Genomic DNA, 6,780 nt, shown 5'->3' with positions numbered 1-6,780 from the left:
ATCAAAAGCAGAATACCAACCCATCACTACAATAATACCAACCCATCACCAGCAGAATACCAACCCATCACCACAAGAATACCAACCCATTATCAGCAGAATACGAACTCATCACTAGTGGAATACCAACCCATCAAAAGCAGAATACCAACCCATCACTACAATAATACCAACCCATCAACAGCAGAATACCAACCCATCACTACAAGAATACCAACCCATCACTACAAGAATACCAACCCATCACCACAAGAATACCAACCCATCACCAGCAGAATACCAACCCATCACTACAAGAATACCAACCCATCACCACAAGAATACCAACCCATCAACAGCAGAATACCAACCCATCAACAGCAGAATACCAACCCATCACCAGCAGAATACCAACCCATCACCACAAGAATACCAACCCATCACTACAAGAATACCAACCCATCACCACAAGAATACCAACCCATCACCACAATAATACCAACCCATCAACAGCAGAATACCAACCCATCACCAGCAGAATACCAACCCATCACCACAAGAATACCAACCCATCACCAGCAGAATACCAACCCATCACCACAAGAATACCAACCCATCACCAGCAGAATACCAACCCATCATCACAAGAATACCAACCCATCACCAGCAGAATACCAACCCATCACCACAAGAATACCAACCCATCACCAGCAGAATACCAACCCATAAACAGCAGAATACCAACCCATCACCAGCAGAATACCAACCCATCACCACAAGAATACCAACCCATCAACAGCAGAATACCAACCCATCACCACAAGAATACCAACCCATCACCACAAGAATACCAATCCATCACCACAAGAATACCAACCCATCACTACAAGAATACCAACCCATCACCAGCAGAATACCAACCCATAAACAGCAGAATACCAATCCATCAACAGCAGAATACCAACCCATAAACAGCAGAATACCAACCCATCACCACAAGAATACCAACCCATCAACAGCAGAATACCAACCCATCACCAGCAGAATACCAACCCATCACCAGCAGAACACCAACCCATCACCAGCAGAATACCAACCCATCAACAGCCGAATACCAACCCATCCCCAGCAGAACACCAGTAGATTATATTATGACGATATTTCTGTACAATCTGCACGTGTAGAAATAAAGCAAGCACATTGAGTCAGTCATTGTTGTATCAGTAATGTAAATGTATAATGACCACTCTTTACAATTAGTCAGTCGACATCACCATTAGTCACAATCGTTGTTCGTCAGTGTACGTCGCTAAATTGAATTCCTCGTGATAGGTCCCAGCAGGTCACCAGAGGTCAGTTCTCGTTTGTCTTAGTACTCGTTTTCACTTAGAGGCTCTGCCACTAGCTGTCTGGGGGGGGGGGGGGGGGGGGGGGGGAAGAGGTACCCGAGGGTAAAGGACGTGGGGGGAGGGAGGGGGGTTGGCTCTATTTAGTATTTGGCGGAACCTGACCAAAAACTAAAAGTATGTGATGTTAACTCCCCCACACTGCCCCCACACTAGATGTTAACTCCCCACATTACACGTTAGCTCCCCAAACTACCCCCACAAAACTCCCACACAACCCCAACCTATACACTAACGTTTCGTTTGATATACTGATCGCCGCTGACTGGTAAGACTTATATAAAGTGGCGTCGCTAGGTGGGGTGGATAGTGGGAGGGGGGTGTCAGCTAGGGTGGCCAGAGGTAGAGTGTCACTGGTAGAGTGGCTGTGAATGTAGCTGTTAGTGGAACCTTTAGTATTTCTTTTAGTTTTATTCATCAGTTCAACTAATCATTGATGTTGTGTAGGAAACGGACAGTTAAATAATGCTGAAATACAAATTTCACCGGTCTGCGGTAGTCCTGCGTCGCAGTTTTGACAAAGCTTTGTCCTATGTTTGACCCACGTTTGTCCAATATTTGACCTATATTTTGACCCAAGTTTTGACCAAGTTTTGACCAAGGCCACGTCTCCAGGTTTCCGAACAAGACGCCCAGAAGATTGGATACACCGGGGACGTTTGGATATACTAGCCCATGACAGAGAGGCCTGACAACAAGTAGATTGGATACACCTGGGGTCATTTGGATATACTAGCCCATGACAGAGAGGCCTGACACCAAGTAGATTGGATACACCGGGGACGTTTGGATATACTAGCCCATGACAGAGAGGCCTGACACCAAGTAGATTGGATACACCTGGGGTCATTTGGATATACTAGCCCATGACAGAGAGGCCTGACACCAAGTAGATTGGATACACCGGGGACATTTGGATATACTAGCCCATGACAGAGGTGTTCCCTGGAAAGCTCTGGTCAGTGACCTATGTCCCAGGAGGGACGACAGGCTAACCTAACATTTGACCAATATTTGACACATATTTAAGGACATCATTTAATCTTAGGAGCACGTTTACAACCGGATTCCCTAAATTATAATCGTCACTATTTATATCTCAAGTGTAGGCCTACTAGAATAACTATGCAATCTGTGTTGAATCCACAGTCGAAAAGGTTCTTTTTTTATTAACAAACCAGCAGGTAAAAGACCATCCAGATGAACTAAGGTAAGTGGAATCAAAGCTGATTGAAAATAGCTTTTGAAAGCCTACCTGTTACCTGTGAAGTTTTCTTTCTAAAAAATATCAAATTACTAAAGTATAATTATGCTTGGATATAATCCAACTCCAACAATTTTAATGAGATATTTTGATTTATCTGAAATTGCGTTGGTGTAAAAAAAAATATGAAATTTACTTTACAAATCAACAACCTTAAGCTTACTTCCCCTGACAGAAAAACAAAACTGGCCCGGCTTGTCTCCCTTAGCAAGTTAAATTCAAAAGTTTTTTCAAGTGTGATGAGTGGATCACTTGAGGTGTAGCCATTAACATAAGCTGTCGTGTTTGTGTCGAACTTGGGCGACAAGACGTCGGAGACATCTGCGAGAAAACGGTGACTCTGACGTACACTTCAGCACGCAGGAATTGATGACGTCATCGTGGTGTAGCCGTGGGAACAAGCAACAAGCAGTGACGTCAGAATATCAAAAGCCTCAAACAGCTGTTGTTGTGATGATCAAAGTTTACAAAGTGCAAACCATAAAAACTTTGTCGGCTTGCCAGATTAATGCCAGTTACATGCGCAGTTAAGGACTTGGTTGGAACTTGTCGACTTTTGAGCACTTAGATAGAACTGCTTGGTATTTGACTTGCGCAGGATTGCTGATATTTGATTTTGTGTATTTTTTCTCTTAATCACAACTGTAGTTTTAAACTTGTTTTTTTTTACATGTGCGTACTGTGTGTGCGTACTACACATGTGTGTGTTGTACATGTGTGGGTGTTGCACATGTGTGGGTGCTGCACATGTGTGGGTGTTGCACATGTGTGGGTGTTGCAAACATGTGTGTGTTGCACATGTGTGTGTTGCACAGGTGTGTGTGTTGCACATGTGTGAGTGCTACACATGTGTGGGTGCTACACATGTGTGTGTGTTGCACATGTGTGTGTGTTGCAAACATGTGTGTGTGTGTTGCACATGTGTGAGTGCTACACATGTGTGAGTGCTACACATGTGTGTGTGTTGCACATGTGTGTGTGTTGCACATGTGTGGGTGCTACACATGTGTGAGTGCTACACATGTGTGTGTGTTGCACATGTGTGAGTGCTACACATGTGTGAGTGCTACACATGTGTGAGTGCTACACATGTGTGTGTGTTGCACATGTGTGTGTGCGTACTACACATGTGTGTGTGTGTTGCACATGTGTGGGTGTTGCACATGTGTGTGTGTTGCACATGTGTGCGTACTACACATGTGTGAGTGTTGCAAACATGTGTGTGTTGCACATGTGTGTGTTGCACAGGTGTGTGTGTTGCACATGTGTGAGTGCTACACATGTGTGTGTTGCACATGTGTGTGTTGCACAGGTGTGTGTTGCACATGTGTGAGTGCTACACATGTGTGGGTGCGACACATGTGTGTGTTGCACATGTGTGTGTGTTGCAAACATGTGTGTGTGTGTTGCACATGTGTGAGTGCTACACATGTGTGAGTGCTACACATGTGTGTGTTGCACATGTGTGTGTGTTGCAAACATGTGTGTGTGTGTGTTGCACATGTGTGAGTGCTACACATGTGTGAGTGCTACACATGTGTGTGTGTTGCACATGTGTGTGTGTTGCAAACATGTGTGTGTGTGTTGCACATGTGTGAGTGCTACACATGTGTGAGTGCTACACATGTGTGTGTGTTGCACAGGTGTGTGTTGCACATGTGTGGGTGCTGCACATGTGTGGGTGTTGCAAACATGTGTGTGTTGCACATGTGTGAGTGCTACACATGTGTGAGTGCTACACATGTGTGTGTGTTGCACATGTGTGTGTGCGTACTACACATGTGTGTGTGTGTTGCACATGTGTGTGTGTGTTGCACATGTGTGGGTGTTGCACATGTGTGCGTACTACACATGTGTGAGTGCTACACATGTGTGTGTTGCACATGTGTGTGTTGCACAGGTGTGTGTGTTGCACATGTGTGTGTGTTGCAAACATGTGTGTGTGTGTTGCACATGTGTGAGTGCTACACATGTGTGAGTGCTACACATGTGTGTGTGTTGCACATGTGTGTGTGTTGCAAACATGTGTGTGTGTGTTGCACATGTGTGAGTGCTACACATGTGTGAGTGCTACACATGTGTGTGTGTTGCAAACATGTGTGTGTTGCACATGTGTGTGTTGCACAGGTGTGTGTGTTGCACATGTGTGAGTGCTACACATGTGTGGGTGCTACACATGTGTGTGTGTTGCACATGTGTGTGTGTTGCAAACATGTGTGTGTGTGTTGCACATGTGTGAGTGCTACACATGTGTGAGTGCTACACATGTGTGTGTGTTGCACATGTGTGTGTGTTGCAAACATGTGTGTGTGTGTTGCACATGTGTGAGTGCTACACATGTGTGGGTGCTACACATGTGTGTGTGTTGCACATGTGTGTGTGTTGCAAACATGTGTGTGTGTGTTGCACATGTGTGAGTGCTACACATGTGTGAGTGCTACACATGTGTGTGTGTTGCACATGTGTGGGTGCTACACATGTGTGAGTGCTACACATGTGTGTGTGTTGCACATGTGTGAGTGCTACACATGTGTGAGTGCTACACATGTGTGTGTGTTGCACATGTGTGTGTGTTGCACATGTGTGGGTGCTACACATGTGTGTGTGTTGCACATGTGTGTGTGCGTACTACACATGTGTGTGTGTGTTGCACATGTGTGTGTGTGTTGCACATGTGTGGGTGTTGCACATGTGTGCGTACTACACATGTGTGAGTGTTGCAAACATGTGTGTGTTGCACATGTGTGTGTTGCACAGGTGTGTGTGTTGCACATGTGTGAGTGCTACACATGTGTGTGTGTTGCACATGTGTGTGTTGCACAGGTGTGTGTTGCACATGTGTGAGTGCTACACATGTGTGGGTGCGACACATGTGTGTGTGTTGCACATGTGTGTGTGTTGCAAACATGTGTGTGTGTTGCACATGTGTGAGTGCTACACATGTGTGAGTGCTACACATGTGTGTGTGTGTTGCACATGTGTGTGTGTTGCAAACATGTGTGTGTGTGTTGCACATGTGTGAGTGCTACACATGTGTGGGTGCTACACATGTGTGTGTGCTACACATGTGTGTGGTGCCCATGTGTGGGTGCTACACATGTGTGAGTGCTACACAGGTGTGTGTGTTGCACATGTGTGGGTGTTACATCTTTGCCCTGTGTTACAAAAATGTTTTATCCTGGCAGTTACTAACACCAAACCTATGTTTGTGTAAAAGGAGAGTTTGTTTTTCAGACCTAACTATCCATAGGGCAGACTCAGGTCCGAACGTGATTCAATCGGGCTACCAGTTGAGCTCTCTACCACCCGCCCACACTGTCCCACTGTGCTGGTGTCATTTGTTGAATACACGGGATCCGCTTTATAAGGGCCTGCTGTTCTTAAGCTCGTATGAAGGGCCTGCTTACAGAAGCTAATGTCGAGTGTAAGGACCTGCTTACAGAAGCTAATGTCGAGTGTAAGGGTCTGCTTACAGAAGCTAATGTCGAGTGTAAGGACCTGCTTACAGAAGCTAATGTCGAGTGTAAGGGCCTGCTTACAGAAGCTAATGTCGAGTGTAAGGGCCTGCTTACAGAAGCTAATGTCGAGTGTAAGGGCCTGCTTACAGAAGCTAATGTCGAGTGTAAGGGCCTGCTTACAGAAGCTAATGTCGAGTGTAAGGGCCTGCTTACAGAAGCTAATGTCGAGTGTAAGGACCTGCTTACAGAAGCTAATGTCGAGTGTAAGGGCCTGCTTACAGAAGCTAATGTCGAGTGTAAGGACCTGCTTACAGAAGCTAATGTCGAGTGTAAGGGTCTGCTTACAGAAGCTAATGTCGAGTGTAAGGGTCTGCTTACAGAAGCTAATGTCGAGTGTAAGGACCTGCTTACAGAAGCTAATGTCGAGTGTAAGGGTCTGCTTACAGAAGCTAATGTCGAGTGTAAGGGCCTGCTTACAGAAGCTAATGTCGAGTGTAAGGGCCTGCTTACAGAAGCTAATGTCGAGTGTAAAGGCCTGCTTACAGAAGCTAATGTCGACTGTAAGGGCCTGCTTACAGAAGCTAATGTCGAGTGTAAGGGTCTGCTTACAGAAGCTAATGTCGAGTGTAAGGGTCTGCTTACAGAAGCTAATGTCGAGTGTAAGGACCTGCTT

Source organism: Physella acuta, unplaced genomic scaffold (genome assembly GCF_028476545.2).
Source record: "Physella acuta isolate Inbredline_101_S28 unplaced genomic scaffold, ASM2847654v3 ptg000058l, whole genome shotgun sequence".
In the NCBI taxonomy this organism is placed as follows: Eukaryota; Metazoa; Mollusca; class Gastropoda; family Physidae; genus Physella; species Physella acuta.
This window is presented reverse-complemented; position numbering follows the sequence as displayed.